The sequence below is a fragment of the Leptodactylus fuscus genome, chromosome 5, assembly GCF_031893055.1.
Source record: "Leptodactylus fuscus isolate aLepFus1 chromosome 5, aLepFus1.hap2, whole genome shotgun sequence".
NCBI lineage: Eukaryota > Metazoa > Chordata > Amphibia > Anura > Leptodactylidae > Leptodactylus > Leptodactylus fuscus.
The window spans coordinates 112,070,141-112,091,925 of NC_134269.1; the positions used below are offsets into that span (position 1 = coordinate 112,070,141).

A 21,785-nucleotide genomic window follows, 5' to 3' on the forward strand; every position below is an offset into this window, starting at 1 on the left:
CTTAAAACTACATCACCTCCTGTATCTCTTTGGGTGGCTCAAGTCCCATATAGGGCTCACAACGTACATTCTTTTTCTATCAGTATGTTTTTATAGTATGGGAGGAAATCCACGCAAGCACGGGTAGAACATACAAACTCCTTGCAGATGTTGTTCCTGGTAGGATACGAACCCAGGATTCCAGCGCTGCAAGTCTACAGTGCTAAACACTGAGCCACCATGTTGCCCCCTCAAGTCGATAAAATTGAAGAATTAATGAGCAGGACATCATGGACCCACACGCACTACTTGAAAATCTGGACTCTTTGGTTGTCTAACTTCAGCAGAATTTCTCTCCAAGTACCACCTACTAATTAACTCATCCTGGGTCACTGGATCCCTAGATTAGACCTGTCACTGACTATACAAGTCTCCCAGGATATAGTCTTCTCTTTGTTTCTATCCAATCTTCTACCTTCTCTGCTCTACCTCACTCATCTCACTGAACCTTCTCTTCCCTTCCTCACATCCATTCCCTTATTCCCTTGACTAGCATCCTGCCTCCTCCCCTCAGTACCACTCTCTCATTACCCTCTTTGGAGTGGGATTGTTGCATTTTTTTTTATGACATGGTGGCCTCAATGTCTTAATGTTATATTTTACATATATTTTACATATTGGTCTGCATATTTGCATAATCAATATGGACACTCGTGCTGCTATGTCTTTATATTATGTGGTATAGGTATATACTCTGCTGTTATATCTTTCTAGTGTGTTATCTTTATCATGTACTTATTATGTGGATTTTCCATTCCAGTATCCTCCTTTGAAAACTTAATAAAACTTATGAATTAATAAAAAAAACATAAATCCAATTCAATTTAAAAATAGTTAAAGCCAAATATCAATTTCTATAACAATAGTAACATATGCTCTGGTCTCTACATACTTTCTATATAAAGGTATACAATTTGTACATATGTCTAGTCTTTCAACCTCTCTATTTATACTTTTATCATACATTTGTAGGGCAACAATTCAAACCTTCAAGTCCAATATTTCCTTCTGTTACATAATTGTAATAACTTGTGAGCAGAGTTCTGTTTAACTACTTTCTTCCTTTGTAAATGTGAACCATTTAGCATGTGTCAGATATTATCCACACCCCATGCAATATGTATCATATGTAACATGCTTTTCTATGGTTTGCATATGTGTAGCTGATCAATTGACAATTTCCTTTCCACCGTGGAAAATCCATGCAGGTTACTGCTTATCTCAGAAATCAATAAACTTCCACAACTATAAAAAATGAATCCGAGTGTCAAAAGTCCTTGAAATAAAATGAGCAACAGTAGGTTATAGACACTTTGTGAAAAAAGGGAAATCGATCGGAAGTTATGCTGTTCAGACACTGTTGTGTTTGGTTTTTACATTTATCATTTTTTTAAAAAAAACATTGCTCTTTGGACAGTTTGTAGAAATTGAAAGTTATAAAAAATGATATACATATTTTGTAGTAATAGGATTTTGCACACGAGTCCCAGAGCTTTTAGAAGCTACACAGTGGCTCAGTGGTTAGCATTGCAGCGCTGGAGTCCTGGTGTTCAAATCCTGCCAAGGGCATAAACCATCTGCAAGGAGTTTGTATGTTCTCCCCGTGTTTGCATGGATTTTCATCCCATATTCCAAAAAAAGACATACTGATAGGGAAAAATGTACATTGTGAGCTCTATGTGGGGCTCACAATCTACATATACATTTCCAGCTGTTTCTGGGAAGATAAGCCTAGATAACCCATTTAAAGAGAAACTTGTACAGTTTCCTATCCAATGTGCTTGCCATTTTTTTATTTTCTCAGTAAATGTCTATCAGGTTCAAATGCCTTTTAAACCATTGATACTACCATGTAGGCCTTTAATTGGACCAGAAATGTAGCTTCATGCTCTCAAATAGGTAAACAAATACAAAAATAATCATACTTTTATGGATATGCCAATCAGCATGCGAGTGCACTTGGGACAGTCCTCATTTTCCAGTTTTGACAGATAAGTCTAAGGAATAGACTGAAAATATTTATCGCAAGCGCAACTAAAGGGACAGCATTTACCCATTTATGCCTAGAGTTCCATTATTCAAACTGAAAAATATATAACCTCTGGCATAAATGGGTTAGGCATCACTTTTAGGGGAGCGCTGAAGCGCTTGTGGCTCTCTAGCAAATCTGGAAGATCAGGCCATTTTTCCCTGGGTGCACTTGGAGGCTGATTTGTGCTTCCATAAAAAGATGATTACCTCTGCATAGTCTAAGAATGTGACAGGCAGGGTGCCGGAATGTCGCCATAACTCTCCCAAGTTCCTTACTGATGTATGGTAATCATTAATCCAGGACAGGTTTTTCAGTAGAGATAGGACGTTCCTGGGTCTGTGCAGTCTGGTGAGAAAAACGTGTTACTGTTTATGTCTTGTTTTCCCGAGTGGTTGGTAGTAAGCCACTCGTATAGTGAGGGAAGTTTTTGCTTAGTTAATAGCTCAGTCGAGCAGGGTAGTGTTATATTTTTGCATGAAGTTAAGGCTGTATTTTATTTATTTTTTCAAACACAGGGGCAAAAGCCTGTTTTCACCAGATGCTCTGTCTCTGGCTGTTTGGGTCCACTCTGCTGCTCCTACCAAGCTAATTTCCCACAATTGCTTCATTGATTTATGCGCATAAAAGTAAGTTTTCCTCCCATTAAAGGTGGTAGGGTAGGAAGCGTTTTGGACTTTAAATTCAAGAAACCCAAACTGATTAATTGTTATTGGTGAGAGAAGCAAAAGTCAACCATAATTAAGTGAGATAAGGCATTTGTGAGGCCTTCTGTGCTAATGGGGGAGTCTGAGCAGAGAACCCTACCTATGATGATCATAAACACTATTAAAGTCACCTAAATGCCCTATGAACATTTCGTGGGCAGGAGTCACAACAGCAAATGAAGGACCAACGCCTATGCTGATTTATAGGGAATACAATGGAATTTGTTTATTATGACAAGGCAAAAACAAATGGCTTGGCTCAACATATCCCAAGTTCAAGATGACCAGATTTGAAAGAAAAAATATTTTCAATGCTTCACAAGGGGTTGTTCATGCTGTGTGTGTCTATGTTTAGCCAGCCAGTGATTATGAGGTTTAATGTAGCCTGCAGAGGCCTCTGCTAGTATATTGCTATAATATTGAGTTTGCATAGTAAGAAATTGCAATCCCCAATGTGAAGAAAGGTAAGGATGGACACATCTGTATGTGTAATTTTTACAGATATGGATGAAAGTTGTTGGGAAAATGATGTTAATGTCCTAAATAGAAATAGAATATTATTTGAATTAATATTTATATATTATAATTCACTTAAATTTAATGACGAATTTATTGTCATTGTTAAATAACCCCCCAAAACAACCTACTATAACTGCACTTATAGAACCAGGACAATATACTTTGATTAATAGATAGAATGAAAACCTCTTTTATATTAACGTGTTCTACAGTTGGAACAAGCTATAGTACAAAATAAATACAATTTTCTATCACTCACAAAGGTTTCTGACACATTGTACCATAATGAGTTGCAATAATAACCGCTGTCATATAATTGTGTCTATGACCTGTCAGTGTTCACTAGTTATACCATTGAAGGCTCCACATCTGTGTAATCCCTTTGATAATGACTCCTTTCATGAGGTACATATGTGGACATTCGGGAAAAGAAAAAAAAAACCTGTTACAAGACACTTTAATGGCTGACCATATGGAAGATATTAGTGACAGCAACTAGCCAGGAGAATAGAGGTGTATGGATTATATGAGGAATCTAAAGCAAGGAAACTGGTCTGTGCAAAAACACTACTAGGTTCATAAGGTTATCATTGTTTCTTACTACTTTAAAGCGTTTTTCTTGGACTTTAATATTGATATAGAACATTGATATGAGATAAGTGGGGATCTGACTTCCAGAACCTCCACCAATCAGCTCTCTGGGGAGATCTGGAATGTCTTCATTATTTAGCACCATACAGCACCATAGATTTTGCAGCAACTGTGCTTAGTCCTGTAGACCTATGCTGTTCAGTTCTATCGAAATGAAGAAGCTGAACCAAACACAGCTGCTACAAAATGTATAGTGGTATACCTGGTAAACATTGATCTTTGGGGGTGAAGAGAGTTGAACTCCTCCCCACAATACAATATTAATGGCCTATCCTATGGACCCTCTCCTGGCCTCCTCGGTGACATCAATGGCCCCAGGGGAATGCTGAGGTGCAAGATACATTTGGTGACAGACTACTAAATAGACTGACCATGCCACTTTCCCATCCACATTTCAAAAGTGGTGAAATTGGTGAGTGATGAAAACAGGCAAAAATTCACAAAACGATTGCGCAGATAAGCTTAAAATGTCACAAATCCTTTGTTTTCAATCAATATGAAATTCCTAGAAAATTTCCTTTACATATTATCTTGAAATGTAACATACATGTTATAACTATGAAATTCAAAGCATAAATATACTGTATAAAACCATGTTACTGAAGATGGCTCTGGTTTCTAAGCTTTATCAGAGACCTAGAGATAGCTAAAAATAGTCACCTCCTGAGATTAATTTCATGAACATTTGCGAGGATCGTTCTCCAGGATCGTGCCCCAGATTATAATTAGCAGAAGTCAGAGGAGGAGTAGAAAAGTAAGTACTCACCTCTCCCGGGCTCCATTGTGGTCTCTGGAGCTCCTTTGTGGGTGTCTTCAACCCTCTCCTGGCCTCCTCGGTGACATCAATGGCCCCAGGGGAATGCTGAGGTGCAAGATACATTTGGTGACAGACTACTAAATAGACTGACCATGCCACTTTCCCATCCACATTTCAAAAGTGGTGAAATTGGTGAGTGATGAAAACAGGCAAAAATTCACAAAATGATTGTGCAGATAAGCTTAAAATGTCACAAATCCTTTGTTTTCAACCCTTGTTAAGGCAAAATTCTGTACTGCGAGGCCTAATAAATTCCCACCTTATTTTTTTTGTACCTATATAAATATTGTTATCTTATTACAAGCCGTTCTTTAAAAAAAAGATAAGAAAACACAAGCATACTTTGATCTAGAAGTAGTTTTTAATCTATGGCCTCATGCACATGAATGTACTTTTGATCCACAATTGCTGATCAAAGTATGGACACATGCATTCCAATGGGTCTATACACACAGCCATAGGTTGTGCAGCTGAATTGAATAGCTGTAAATTATGGAGCAGGTCCTGTATCTATCTGTACTTGTGATCGTGTGCAGGAGGCCTTATAGGTAGTCTGACTGTATATGACTAATGCAACTGCTTTGTCTGTGCTCCATATACACTAATATAGGCCACATAGAATGACCTATGCACAAATGTGTAATCCTTAGGTAAAGCTATTAGCCTAATGTTCTGTATTAAACTTTATTCTGGTACAAAAAGTCAGATGTTACACAAATCCAATTTATACCTTTCAGCCAGAAGGAAAACTGGGCTTTACGCTCTGCATACTTTGCTTCATGTAACTGATATTTCTTTTAATTGGAAAACACCAGTTCTAACAGAATAAAAATTATAACGGGAAGAAACAGTTTTCAGTTGTGTTTAGAAATCAGCATTTTTTCCAGGTTGTACTTTGATCGAAAAACAAAAACTGATTTCTTATTGCAACTATGAATAGCAGAGTTTTCAGAAAATGAAAGGCTTGCTTGTATTGCTGATTGCATATTTAATGGTTCTCCAACCCCAAATAGAGTTTTCATCCACCTGTATGTACATATATGCATGTGATCTGTGGGAGAGCTGGTGCAGTGAATATAGAGCACATACAAGCTGATCTTATTCAAGTAATAGTAGCAGCACTGCAATTCCCTACAACCACCACAATGCAGTGGATGGAGCTGCAACACAGCTCCATTTACTTGAATAGGAGCATCCCAATGGATCACACACTAGTGACCTATTCTGTGGATTGGTCAACAGTATAAAATATCCATTTGGGGACAGAAAACACCTTTAACCTTTTAGTAACTGGCCTGTTTTTAGGCCTTGATGACAAAACCATGTTTTGCATTATTCCATTGTCACATACCAACCTTAGGGTATGTTCTTACGGTAGAAAAGGTGGTAGAAAATTAAATAACCTGAATTAGTATTGTGTGAATACAATTAAATTTGTTAGCAATTTCGTATAGAACCCCAGGGAACAACATAACAATAATGCAATAGCAATACAACAGGAGCGCTTTTTACATAGTCTGTCACCAGTACTCATATGGCTTGCACACTTAAAAAGCACACAGCCCTGTGCAAGGTGCGTTAGGGTCCATTCACATGGAGGAAAATGATGAGGAATTTTGTGTGGAATTTCAGCACTGAAAAAAAAAGCCTCCCATTGACTTCAATGGATTCCTTTTTCTGCTAATAGAAATTCCACACCAAATTCCTCACCATTTTCCTCCGTCTGAATGGACCCATAAGCTGATCTTCTTTACCATCACTATTGCTATTTCTATGTATTTAATTGAAGCCTTAATAAAGAAGAAAGGTTTTGTATTTTAGGGAGCTGTTCTTTGCTAAAAGCTTCCTGTGGATCGGAGACTGACTATAGCCACTTTGGTGTTGTGTTACATACAAGAGATATCGGATACATTACTTACATATCTTCTTTAACCCACCAACATTCCATGACTACTAACATGTATATGTTTCCTATACTTTAACCTTTTGGGATTTTTGTGAATTTTCAGCTTCAGACACTTAACTTTGATTTAGTATTTTGGTCTTAAGGATACCTGACTAGTAACAAAATAATTTGTGGTTACCTTTCCGCTTAGTATAATGTCCATATTGCCATACCAAGTAAAACTTGACAGGAAACTCATTAGTAGGACAACTGATTGACACTAACGAGTGACAGCTGCAGTCCTCGAGATTGCATACAACTCATTGGCTTCCTTTGGACTGCCGCTGTAGCTTGATAGTTAAATAGTTGGATTTCACAAAGTCTCCATGTTGTCCAGATGTAATTGCTACTCATTGTCTGGGCCTATGAATGGGCTGTATGTTTTCAAATATGAAATGAGTCTAACATGAACACTAATATTGAATAAATCAACAAAAAAATGGTCTGTACGCAAGGTTGTGTTTTTTTGCTTTATCACAAAAACGTCAGATAAAAATATACCGTATGAGAGGTGCACATACAACAAATGCTGGATTACAGGTCACAGCTAACTGACATAGGCATCAAGATGGAATACCTGTTACACATTGTACACAGTAATTATTACTCAAGCTTTTCCTATATTATGCACCTTTAATCCACATAATCAGGAATTACTTAGGCACTTTATTTATGTATCTTTTCTTTCAGCAGAAACATACCATCCAATTAAAGTGACTTATGATGGGTGGCAGAAATAGTTTAAGAAGCAAACACCTCTACTTCTCTCTCCTCCATTCTAATGAAGATCATTAGTCCCTTCACATTGAGATCCTAGCATGTGGGCTCTAATGAGATGATTAAGGAACTACTGAAGCAGCGCAACTCAAGCAACTCACAATTAGGCTTCATAGTTTAAGATGTTAATAATAAGTTTGTTTAACGTGTACTGTGCTTTTAAATGTCTGATTCCCGCTAGGCTTAATTTAGTTCTATCAGCAGTGCGTGTTAAAATAAAGGTTGAAGGGCTATGAGAAAGCGTACTGCCTATACTCAATCTCCAATTAATCCACCCATGAATATACATTCATTTAAAAGAAAGTGTTTTCTGCTGTTTCATTTACATAAGCAGATGCTGCGACATCTGCAGGTCAGGAAAATGAGGATTTATTAATAGAGCAATTTAGTTTTAAAGTGGATTATGTACCACAAAAATTACTGTATCTGAAGTTTTCCATTAAGTGGTCTACAAGGGCAAAATACTAACAGTGGCTGCTGAGTTATACATATATACTTTTTGGTGCCAATGAGTAAGAGTTTGACACCCTTCACCTTAAATGAATTACTTAGAAATCTAAAAAAAACCTATAAATGTAATCTTTAGTATATTCATCTTCTTATGTGTGCATAGACTAGACAAAAACTGAGGGTTAGGGAACATCCATAGTGCTTGTCTTCTACTGCACCCTTCTCCAAGTTGACCATCAATTTATATGGGGCCCCTTTTTAGCACAGTAACATCACCTTAGCACAGGGAATATGAATGATCAGGTTCCTGTGGGATCCCCCCATTGATTTAAACGTTTACTCTATGTATAGGTGCGATATGGGTTTTGAACACAGGAATGAGGCAATCGCTCTACTGCTTGAGCCACTGCCTCTACTACCCATCACAGAAGGGTTGTCTTTTATAAGCTTTAATAGTTTGCATACAATGTGGACACTTGGTAAGAGAAAACCTTCCCTTTGAGAATATTAGAGTCAGTGGCTCGAGTAATAGTATAACTCAGTATTATGCAAACTCTTAGGTTCAAAACCCCAAAATAATTACCAAATTGCATCAATAAAAAGTCATATGTTTTATTTTATTTAACCAGTAACAATCGGGAATACATTATTATATGGAACCTGAGTATATTTAGCTATCAACTCATAAAGGTCAAAGGACAAGTGACATCACTTACTCAGTGCCAGCAGGACAATCCAAGCCGTTCAGCTAATTTCAGCTTGCTGATAACGCCAAGTCTGTTATCTCTCTATGTAAACACACTGATAACACTGTGTTTGTTCTGCGCAAGCAGATTATCTGACCTGCAAAAGGATTGTGTGTCCTGTTCAGAAGAAAGGGGGGGGGGGGGAGAGAAATACAGGAAGTGAGAAGCAGACATTGCATACAAAGCTGAAACAAGGAGATGGGAAAATCCCTTTAAATAAGGGGGATCTGTGATTCATGTGTGAAATCTGTGTTTGTCTACTATAATAAAGTGAAAGCTACACTCTAATTATATGTCTACAAAATGTAATTTCCTGCTTTAAGGGATTTTCCAGAATTGTAGTATTAGTAACTATGCTGGGAAACCGTAAATCTAGTTAGAAGTAAGAAAAAGAACAGGTATTGCATAAGTAATTCTTCTAGAGTCTGCAGTCTAGAATCAGAATTATGGTTTGCCTTTTCCAGAGGCAGTATACATTTTGTCGATAAAATCTTCGTAGTATTGCAAACTAATGCCCCATGAACTGAAAAACCAAACAGCCCATGGGCACCTGTTGTGATTTTGAGAGGAAAGTGTGGAGATTGATGTAATGTAACAACAAAATCTAGGTACTAACATTCTTTAATATACAAATTTAAAATATATGCTAAAGCAAACTTTGGCCAACTTTCTCTGATTTTCAGTGGTCTAAAATATACTATAATAAAATTAGATTTGATTAATCATGAACAAATGTTTGCAGAAGATATTGGGGAATACTTGATAAGACTGTTACAGTTCTGTGTATTTATTAAAAAATAACATTTTTAAACGACAAAACCTAGTCTGCAAGGTACTGCAGCGAGGTCCACAGGCCCAATGATGGGTGGCTGTATGTCTGAATAGTGTGCTACCAGTTAAAACTGCACTGGCAGACAAGTGACACAATACTTAAAGTGAACACGCTGCAACAGTGCCCTGCCAGTCAACCTCACTGGACAGGTGCACAGTACAGCTGGAAAGAAATAAGACTGCCAAGGGTTAACTCACCCCAGCCAGCAAATACAGCAGGAATAACAACAGCCAGGAATAACAAAGGTAGTTATACAGTAAAGGAAGCTATCTGAGAAACCACACCTGCTATCAGCACCTCAGGCTGGAACAGAGTCCACGGCTCCTAGCCTGGAGTAGGGCTGATAGTTCAGGATTTACAGGTACTGAACTACAGAGCGGATAGTGGCAAGGAAAATCCCACACAGAGGCCTAGTCTGGCACCTTCCTGAAAACTGCAGCTAGCCCTGAACTACTGTCTTTAACTATCTCAGAGATTCTGATTCAAAGTGTGAGCGCCGGGCAGGCGTCGGCTCACACTATTTAAAGGGAAGTCCCCGCCCAGTAGGGGTAGTGGTAGTGACCTCACCGCTCATGCCCAGTGGGTGAAAAAAGGCACTTAGCTTGTGAGCGGCTCCAATAGGTCTGAGCATGCTCTGTAGGCCGAAAGCTGGACTTACACTCCAGACACCTCACTACATAAGGCCGAGGGCAAGGGTTAGATTGACCCGCAGGTGGCGCTGTGCTCAGAGAGTGAACCCTGCGGGACCCAATCCTAACTCTATCACTGTGTCAGTTTGGCGGACACAAAGTATGTACCTGCAATTATAGAGCAACTTTTCAGAAATAATTAGAGTAGGTAGTATAACATAATATAATATAATTCTCCCATTTTAAGCATATTCAACCCTTTGAATATATTTACCATACTATTACAATGGATAACAGCACTTTAAATATGGTGCGGTTCAAAACCAGATAAGCAGGATGTCATAAGTGCATGGTCTCCATTGTTTCAAACAGTGAAGACCCAGCGATAATGCCCACAATCAGAGTTTCCTCTGATTGTAAGTGTTAACCCTTTTTATAGTCACAGTATGGCGATGCCAATAATTTACATTTTTTTTCGAAGTTTTGGATTTTTGCTAAGGTGTTAAAATATAACAAAAACAACATAAGTCTGGTTTTGACACAATCATAACGACCAACAGAATATAGGTAACATGTCATTTTGTCATGTCAGTTTCCGCGCTCTGCACTCTACTGAAACGGCTCTCACAAAAGTATCCAATGATCTCCTAATGTCTAAATCCAATGGTGACTTCTCTCTTCTTATTCTACTGGACCTCTCTGCAGCTTTTGACACTGTTGACCATCAACTCCTCCTCACTATGCTCCGCTCAGTTGGCCTCAATGACACTGCGCTCTCTTGGTTCTCCTCTTATCTCTCAGACCGCACTTTCAGTGTATCATTTGCGGGCTCTGTTTCCTCCCCGCTTTCCCTTGCTGTTGGGGTTCCTCAGGGCTCGGTCCTAGGCCCCCTGCTCTTTTCTCTCTACACAGCCCCCATTGGACAAACCATCGCCACATTTGGCTTCAGGTACCATCTTTATGCTGATGACACCCAATTATACACATCTTCCCATGACATCACCCCTGCACTCATACAGAACACCAGCAACTGTCTCTCTGCTGTCTCAAATATCATGTCCTCACTCTATCTGAAACTAAATCTCTCCAAGACTGAACTACTACTGTTTCCACCATCTAATAGATCTGTCCCTGATATAACCATTGCAGTCTCAGGCCTTACTATAACTCCTAGGCAGCCTCGGGGTTATGTTTGACGCAGACCTTTCCTTCACCCCTCATATTGAATCACTCGCACGTTCATGTCACCTCCACCTCAAAAACATCTCCAGAATACGCCCTTTCCTTACCAGAGATACACTAAAAACACTTATTGTCTCTCTGATTCATTCTCGCCTTGACTACTGTAACTCCTTACTAATCGGTCTTCCCCTCACTACACTCTCCCCTCTACAATCCATTCTGAATGCAGCGGCCAGGCTCATCTATCAGTCTAGACGCTATAGTGATGCCTCCGGTCTGTGCCAGTCGTTACATTGGCTGCCTATTCATTATAGAATAAAATATAAAGTTATCACCCTCATCCACAAGACTCTCCATAATGCCGCCCCTCCCTACATTTCCTCCCTCATCTCTGTCTATCGCCCAACCCGTGTTCTCCGTTCACTCAATGACCTAACACTTACATCCTCTATTATCAGAACCTCCAACGCTCGTATACAAGACTTCTCCCGAGTTGCACCACTTCTCTGGAATGCTCTACCCCGGACAATCAGATTAACTCCCAATTTCTACAGTTTCAAATGCAAACTAAAGACGCATCTGTTCAGACAGGCCTATCACAATGTCTAACGTAAACCCTTAACCCTCCTCTGTCCCCGCTCCCACATTTCCCCACATGATATGATGTCATCTCAGGCTAACTTTATAGGTCCAAGCTCCATCCACATGTTAAAGGACACAACTGTCGACGGCTCATAAAGTCTTATGTTTATGCAATGACAGTCACCTCTATTACAAAAGGGTCTGGCCTCTGCATAAGCAATGCCGCCCCTGCTACCTCTTGTGTCACTCCCTCTACCTCATAGATTGTAAGCTCTTGCGAGCAGGGCCCTCAGTCCCATTGTGTGAAATGATTTTCTTTGTAATGTATCTTTCTGTCTGTATTTGAACCCTACAAATTGTACAGCGCTGCGGAATATGTTGGTGCTATATAAATAAAATTTATTATTATTATTATTATTTTGGCTGCACAGTGAATGACATAAAAACTAGAGATGAGTGAGTACTATTCAAAATGGTAATTTCGAATAGCACGCTCCCATAGGAATGAATAGGAGCGGCCGGCTGCGTCCATTCATTCCTATGGTAGCATGCTATTCCAAACTACCGAAACTACTACTAGCTATTCGAATAGTACTCACTAGGGTTGAGCCGATCTTGACTTTTCAGGATCGATTTTAAAATCCGATTTCCGATCATTTTTCATTCGAACCCGAAAAAAAAGAAATATTGAAAAGAATGGCTATGGTAAGAAGTAGAGACGAGTGAACAGTAAAATATTCGATATTCGTTTTGAATAGCACCTCAATATTCGACTATTCGAACGAATATTGAACCCCATTATAGTCTATGGGGAAAAAAATGCTTGTTTCAGAGGATCCCACTCTTCGACTCAGGAGAGTCACCAAGTCCACTATGACACCCCAGGAAATGATGCCAACACCCTGGAATGCAACTAGGACAGCAGGGGAAGCGTGCCTGGGGGAATCTAACATGCCCAAGTCACTGTATTACGTTGGGATCCCTGTCAGCTTGCGATATGCGCAAGCTGACTTTTCCCATAGGAATGCATTGACTAGCGTTGATTGGCCGAAGGCCATACAGAGTACAGAATTCGGCCAATGAATGCTGGTTTTGCCGGAGGCTTGTCTGTGAGGAGGCGGAGTCTAATATCGGACCAGAGTGGAGACTGCTGTCTCCATCTTAGACTCCGCCTGCTCCAGCAGAACCAGCATTGATTGGCCAAATGCTGTACTCTGGTCAATGCATTCCTATGCTGAGATGTAGCAGTGCTGGCCGTGCACTCAGCTCGCCTACTCCGGAGATGCAGCTGAGCGTATGGCTAGCACTGCTACACCCAAAGAGCTGGGTGAGTAACATTCCCACCTAAATAAAGGTAATCCCTAGCTATCCCTGCCTGTACATCTATCCCTGTCTCACAATCACATAGTTCAAGTCTCAAATTAACCGAATGTTAAATCCACTATTCGTATAAATTGGAAGTCATCTGATTTAGCCAGCCAATTACTTTTTCCAATTTTTTTTGATGCCTCCGTTGTCGTAGTTCGTGTACCACCTCCCCTACACAGTTATTGGTGCAAAAAAGCGCCAAGGAAGGTGGGAGGGGATACGAATTCTTAGCGCTTTTGCCTCGTGGTATTCAATTGGAATCGAATACCTCGAACGGCCTGATATTCGATCGGATATGTATTCGATCAAACAGTGCTCATCTCTAGTAAGAAGGCGTTAAAGAGGCTTATCCAGGATTTAGATATTGATAATCTTTCTTTAGGATAGGTTATCAATATCAAATTGGTGGATTTTGACACCTCATACAGTCCTATGAAAAAGTTTGGGCACCCCTATTAATCTTAATCATTTTTAGTTCTAAATATTTTGGTATTTGCAACAGCCATTTCAGTTTGATATATCTAATAACTGATGGACACAGTAATATTTCAGGATTGAAATGAGGTTTATTGTACTAACAGAAAATGCGCAATATGCATTAAACCAAAATTTGACCGGTGCAAAAGTATGGGCACCTCAACAGAAAAGTGACATTAATATTTAGTACATCCTCCTTTTGCAAAGATAACAGCCTCTAGTCGCTTCCTGTAGCTTTTAATCAGTTCCTGGATCCTGGATAAAGGTATTTTGGACAAACAATTCAAGTTCAGTTAAGTTAGATGGTCGCCGAGCATGGACAGCCCACTGCAAATCATCCCACAGATGTTCAATGATATTCAGGTCTGGGGACTGGGATGGCCATTCCAGAACATTGTAATTGTTCCTCTGCATGAATGCCTGAGGATTTGGAGCGGTGTTTTGGATCATTGTCTTGCTGAAATATCCATCCCCGCGTAACTTCAACTTCGTCACTGATTCTTGAACATTATTCTCAAGAATCTGCTGATACTGAGTGGAATCCATGCGACCCTCAACTTTAACAAGATTCCCGATGCCGGCATTGGCCACACAGCCCCAAAGCATGATGGAACCTCCACCAAATTTTACAGTGGGTAGCATGTGTTTTTCTTGGAATGCTGTTTCTTTTTGGACGCCATGCATAACGCCTTTTTTTTTATAACCAAACAACTCAATTTTTGTTTCCAAAATGAAGCTGCCTTGTCCAAATGTGCTTTTTCATACCTCAGGCAACTCTATTTGTGGCGTACGTGCAGAAACGGCTTCTTTCTCATCACTCTCCCATACAGCTTCTATTTGTACAAAGTGCGCTGTATAGTTGACCGATGCACAGTGACACCATCTGCAGCAAGATGATGCTGCAGCTCTTTGGAGGTGGTCTGTGGATTGTCCTTGACTGTTCTCACCATTCTTCTTCTCTGCCTTTCTGATATTTTTCTTGGCCTGCCACTTCTGGGCTTAACAAGAACTGTCCCTGTGGTCTTCCATTTCCTTACTATGTTCCTCACAGTGGAAACTGACAGGTTAAATCTCTGAGACAACGTTTTGTATCCTTCCCCTGAACAACTATGTTGAACAATCTTTGTTTTCAGATCATTTGAGAGCGGGCTGTCCATGTTCGGCGACCATCAAACTTAACTGAACTTGAATTGTTTTGTAGAAAGAAATGGTCCAAAATACCTTCATCCAGGATCCAGGAACTGATTAAAAGCTACAGGAAGCGACTAGAGGCTGTTATCTTTGCAAAAGGAGGATGTACTAAATATTAATGTCACTTTTCTGTTGAGGTGCCCATATTTTTGCACCGGTCAAATTTTGGTTTAATGCATATTGCGCATTTTCTGTTAGTACAATAAACCTCATTTCAATCCTGAAATATTACTGTGTCCATCAGTTATTAGATATATCAAACTGAAATGGCTGTTGCAAATACCAAAATATTTAGAACTAAAAATGATTAAGATTAATAGGGGTGCCCAAACTTTTTCATAGGACTGTATCAACACTAATCAACTGATAGCAGCCAATTCCAAAAACGAGTGTCTGGTGTTCCACTCTGTATGGGGTTGTCGGTGATATTGGTTTCTCCTACTAAAATGTAATTAATTTAGCAGAATTTTAGACTACTGTATGTAGTTTATTTAACATAAATCCCTTACTTGGCTATTGGAAATGGATAAAAATAAATATTACTTGTTAAAAAAAAATCACATATTTTCTACCATATGTTCACTGTTTGATAAAATCTGTCTGGCAGATTTCAGTAGTAAACTGAATTAAACATACACAAACTGAAATGTACAAAACTTACTAGCCATGTCGAATATCATAACTATTCCTGGGTTAAAGTGAATATTAAGTGACCCTTTCAAACTTTTTTTTAATACAGTTCATAGTAACATTCCAGCCCTCTTCTTCCAAATTCCACATACCAGACGTCAGAGACTGTTGATTAATCTCCATCTCCCCGCTCTTGATTCCAAGACAGATTCTATGTTCTTGAGACTTTCACAGTTTCAGTTACTGGTTATGCAGAATTGGGGGGATATCGTCACTCCAAAGGGAGAGACCACCATTTAGGTGTGTGGAGTCTTATTAAGCCATGAATGCTCCAGTGTGCAAAGGAACATGGGAAGAATATGAAAATCTGACTTCCATGATGTAATTAGGAAGTCAGTGCCTCTCTCATGCACACCAATAGAGGGCGCTCACTTAGGATGTGCAAGTCTATCTTCCATGATGTGATTAGGAAGACAGAGCCTCAGTCAAGCAGTGACAATATCCCCCCAACCCTGTCTGGAGCATCTCACCTCTGCCAGGTCAGTCCTCTCTGCGCCAAGCTGACGAGATGCAATAACATCAAAACAGCTGTCCTTGGCTGAGAGACAACCTGGTAAAATCCCAACATCATTGCAAACAAAGGCCTCTGAGAAGGTCGGCATGATGTTAAAGGGAGCGCCCTCTATTGGATTGCTTGACTGAGGCTCTGTCTTCCTAATAACATCATGGAAGATAGACTTGCACATCCTCAGTGAGTGCCCTCTATTGGTGTGCATGACAGAGGCACTGACTTCCTAATTACATCATGGAAGTCAGATTTGCATATTCTTGCCATGGTTATGCAGAGGAATTGTGTAATGCGTTAGCAAGGAAAACTAAGAAATATGACCTAGTTATTTTGACATATGTTTACATGTAAGATAATCTTGTTTTTGCTAAATAAAAGATAAAATTTGCTCTTTATAAAAGAAAAACATGTCTAAACTGTATCTGAGAAAGTAAGTAAACAATATGTAATAATGTAACAGCCTGTGGTAAATATAGAATAACAGCCTTCTATCATAAACATAATACATTCAATCAGTTTATACACACAAATATTGTACAAAATGGAGTATATGGCCAATGTTCTTCACAGTATTGCTTAGAAACTCAAATAGAACAATATGCCATTTATTACTAAGCTATAATTCATACTAGAAATTTAGTAGCATCTATATTAATTATAAAACTTGTGCAAAAATATTATACATTTACTTTGATACAACATTGACATTTGACTGCATTTACACTTGCTAGTCCTTGGAGCCCACTTACAGTTTCCCCAGTAAACAGAAGCACTCAAGTCGCCATTTATTATGTATGCACAGCAAATTCAGTCTATAACTATAGCCAATAATAATTGGTTAATATAAGTACAGACAGTCTACAAATCTTAGTCAAAATAGGTCAGTGACCTGCTCTCGATGTAAACGGGAGCAATCTGATAATATTGAAGTGTTTGGTAGCGCTGTGGGGTGGGAGCAAGCAGGCACTGCTGGGTATTTAAATGAATTGCCTGACAGCCCTGCAATGCAATATCACAAGCACATCATGTTAGCGCCATCCACTCGTCATTGTAATGGATACTGCATTTTGGTGAATATTTCATTTTAACGTCTATTAGTCTCTGGGATTGACTGGAGATATTGTAAAATGTACCACAGAGACTTAGGGCCCATTCACACGGAGTAAACGCGCAATCATTTTTGCATAATACACGTGTAAAGAATAAACGTGTTAAATTAAGACTCCCATTGACTTCAATGACATTTTTTACACATGTAAAAAATGTGCCAAAAATGCACAAAAAAAAGTGTGTTTTTTTGCGTGTTTTTTACACGTGTAATAAATGTTATTGAAGTCAATGGGAGTCTGAATGTTACACGTGAATTCTTTATACGTGTATTATGCAAAAATGAGCGTGCGTTTACTCCGTGTGCATGGGCCCTTACTGAACCACTAATATGACCTCTAACACAGATTTTCTAGATTTGTCCATCTCAGGCATTTGTTAATGTATTGTGTAGGATTTAATTTATGCAGTTTTATTATACCAGACACACCCTGCTAAGAATTCTGGTAAGAAATATACAAATAATACCTCTTAGCATGCTCATAGCGCCATCTATTGTAAGGTAGTTTTCTATAGATTAGTACCTGGTTTTCAAAGAAACCTAAGTGCATAATCTCTGAATAATAGCCAAGACAGTATAACTTTTCCAGAAGGAAGAGGTTCCCATCCTCAGACAGCTGCTTTGTGGTTTTTGCCTCAGAGTAGGATACATTATATGTAGTATATGGATGTTGTTGGTTGCACTCTTACAGCATACATGGTTATTATAACTATCGGCATGGATAATCTACTTAGTACTAAGATGTTTATTCTGTATATGATGTTGTGCTATGGGTCAAAGTGTATAAACCACCATTTTTTTCAAGAAGGTGAAGAAGCTTCACTGTGCAATTTATGTGCTGCTATAAATGACCGTAACTCCACAGATTATAGCATTTTCTTTGGTCTAATACCATAAAAAATAGGAATTAGACCCCACTGTATAAAACACCATGTGCTGAACTTCATGATATGCTGAATTTAATGAACCTTGAAGCATGACTAAACAATACATCTGTCCTTAGGGTTTATGGCAAACTCTAAATAGACAAATATCAGTAAGAATGGTACATTTTAAGGTAACTATTGTCCAAAACTGCAGAAATTTAGATAAAATTTGGTCTTAGAAAAATATCGGATTAAAATTTATATTTAAGCCTTTTCTTGTGGCAAATGTATGTCACAACTCCTGTTCCGCCTTGGCTCGACAGATTCATTATAACTCGCACCAGTTTTCTGTCTTGAGTTATAATGGAAATCTAACTGGCGTAGATTTCCATTCAGGCCCATGGATGTTCTCATTCCCGGCCCCAGTACGATACGCCAGTCTTATCTAATTTGCCCCATAATATCTCTATTACACAGCAAGCAGATGATCTTTTTATGTAATGATATATGTGATATATATATATATATATATATATATATATATATATATATATATATATATATAATATATTTCATCCTCTCCATAAAGCTAAGCAATACCTAAAAAATTTTTCATTCTTGGACAGCATGAGCATACATTTAATAGAGGAATTAATGAAGCAAGGTTCTATTGTAATGTAGGTTATATCTGTTAAAACAACTTGACCAATTTCCATTTTTATATTTTATATGTAGACCAATATATGTCTATAATAAAGATAAGATAAGATAATCCTTTAATAGTCCCACAGTGGGAAAATTTCAGTATGTTACAGCAGCATAGTAATACAGATACAGGATAATACACAGTAATATATTATGGAAGTAGACACACATAAGCTGAGAAGAGAAGATATACTAGGAGTCCATAGCAGCTAAGGAACAGAAGAAGAAAGAAGGAAGACTTCATAATCATTAGTTTTCTGTACGGAGTGATCTTCGCTTGGTCTGATGTAGATTATACAGCCTGGTCGCGGTTGGAAGGAAGGACTTGCGATAGCGCTCCTTCTCACACTTGGGGTGAAGCAGACGGTCACTTACAAGTGCCATCAAGGTCCCATACATGGGGTGGGATTTGTTCTCCCGCATGGAGCTCACCAAGAACAGTCTCCTTTTGTCACCCACCACCTGCACTGGGTCCAGGGGGCTCCCCAGGACAGAGCTGGCCCTTCTGATCAGCCTGTTAAGTCTATTTCTGTCCCTGGTTGATATACTTCTCCCCCAGCAGGCCACACTGAAAAAGATGGCTGAAGCAACCAAAGAGTTGAAAAAGGCCCTAAGAAGTGGCCCTTGCACTCCGAAGGCCCTCAGCCTCCTGAGCAGGTAGAGTCTGCTGTGACCCTTTCTGTGCAGCGCCTCCAGTAATTTGAATTTTCCTTTAGTATCTTTGGTCAGTAAAACGGTAAAAGAGAGAGAGTCCTATCAATAACATAAATCTTATGCTACAGCTTGTAAAGCATCATCTGTGAGAAAAGACTCAATGACTGGTGTTACATAGACAAAACTTCCATTCTGATTAATGTGGACAGTGACAGACATAACATTGTGGCTTGTTTAGCCAACTTGGGAACAGAGGAAGTGACTAGGACCTATCTGTGTCATATTTATTAGTGATTCTGTGCAGGAAGTTACGTTAAACAGTATAGTTTGCAAGAGCAGGAAAACACAGGAAGTGTTTCATTAGTCACAATACAGAATTGCTGACGGATATACCAAAATAAATCAAATTTGTTTTGCTGTATATGTGAATCTTTCTCAGGCTTTTTTCACTGAGGATGTTGGTAAAACTTAAGAACTAAATTACAAAAAGTATTATGTGTATCTTGTTTAGTTTATTATGTTAGATTATAGGACGGAAACCATTACCAGTCCATATCTAATTATTATCAGTTACATTGTTTCCTGAATACATATCTTCCTAGAACTACTGAAATCAAGGAACATAGCGTCACAAAAGGGTGCAAGGTTAGACCAATCCTCCATATATTATCAGGTATACAAGGAAGGAAGCAGAATTCCCATGTAAAGCAAATCCAAGGAAAGATTTTAATTCACACATTGTACAGTGCTGTACACTGGGTGAATAAAAAACTTTCCTTGGATTTACTTTACATTATAGTGCTACACTATACAGTGTGACACTAATAACTGCTCAAAGAGTTACAATAACTTTTAATAGAATAAAAATGTCACAATATCAGAGCTTGGAGCTAGAATTAAAAAAAATGGTTAATTTTTTTCAGACTCAGATCTGAATAATAATAATAATAATAATAATAATAATAATAATAATAATAATAATAATAATAATAATAATAATGTCCCTACATACTCAGGGGCTTAGCTATAGGGAGTGCATCAGTAGCAGTCACTTCTGGGCCTTGGACCCCAAAGATCAAACTGCCACATAAGAAATACCGTTATTTTATGCCACATGGTAGATAAAAGCCCCTTTACAGATTCTACATTGGGGCCCAGGCATTTCAAGTTACTCCTCTGTATATACTTATCTCATCATTTACAAATTATTCAGTCCTCCACTTATTATATTGTGGTAGTAGCCTATCACTGTAGTTACACCTCCATGGAATACACATATGTGAGAATTCCTTTTCTTTATGATACGGGAGACAATTGGTGATTCTCCTATTCCTAAAACACGGCTCAAATATTTTTTGCCTACATTGTATCAATGGAAAATATATGATACAGAGCAAGAGTATAACTACAGTCCAGTTCTTGGTTGACAATATAGTGTACACTGTATCTCTATCTCTGAGTTTTGTTAAACAAATCTAATAGACTAGTATTCTGTAGCAATATTGGATTAGACTACACATGGATACCACATGATTTTCAAGTAGACTTATATGGGTCCCGAAAAAGGACCAGAGTAGTGCATATCTCTTTTTCTTTGCATGGACCAAGCTCCATGGAAAATGAAAGTATGAAAATATTCATTGAAGTCAATAGGAACATGTGCAGTCTGTCAAGAACATAGACAGTACACTTCTTTGACTCATGGATGTGTAAATGAGACCTTGGAGTCAGGGCTGCAGCCTGGAGTCATGATAAATAAGGAGAAATATACATATATAGGACAGCATGGTGAGTATGTGACTAATTTATGTCTGGTCATATCCAATCTCTGACTTCAGTTTTTATGGTCTGTGTTTGCATGTGTTTCCTCTAAATATTTTGATTTTCCCAAGTACCCATGTATATGTCTGCGTTGAGAATTTGTATTGTGAGTCCCCCTTTTGACAATGATTAATAATGACAATATCCATACAGTATTATATAAGCAATGACAAAAAATAAACAAAAAAGGGTACTATAAACTAAACTACCCTAGATTATACAGTAGATGAACTTCAGTCACAGATCCTAGCTAGGTCTTCTAAAGTATCAACATTAGTAATATATTTTCAAAGCATCATTAACTTCAGGGGGCCGTACATATGAAATGCAGATACATTATTAAAGTCTACCTAAACATTTACACAACTCTTGATTTTCTTCCAGATTTTCTGTGACATTCTGCAGTGAAATCCACTTTCTGTCCCTCTGTATTTTTTCCTATGTTTCTATATTGGCAGCAGAAATCTTTAATGTCTCCGGCAGTTAGTACCA

At 38.5% G+C, this 21,785-nt stretch overlaps 1 long non-coding RNA gene across 1 annotated transcript in view; it reads right to left on the reverse strand.

Moving 5' to 3' along the window:
- Nucleotides 1–21,785, reverse strand: part of LOC142203372 (uncharacterized) — a 719,604-nt gene that overhangs the window by 653,213 nt on the left and 44,606 nt on the right. Inside the window, exon 2 of the long non-coding RNA XR_012716106.1 lies at nt 11,669–11,755. This is a non-coding gene — a long non-coding RNA (uncharacterized LOC142203372). The remainder of the gene's footprint in view (nt 1–11,668; nt 11,756–21,785) is intronic.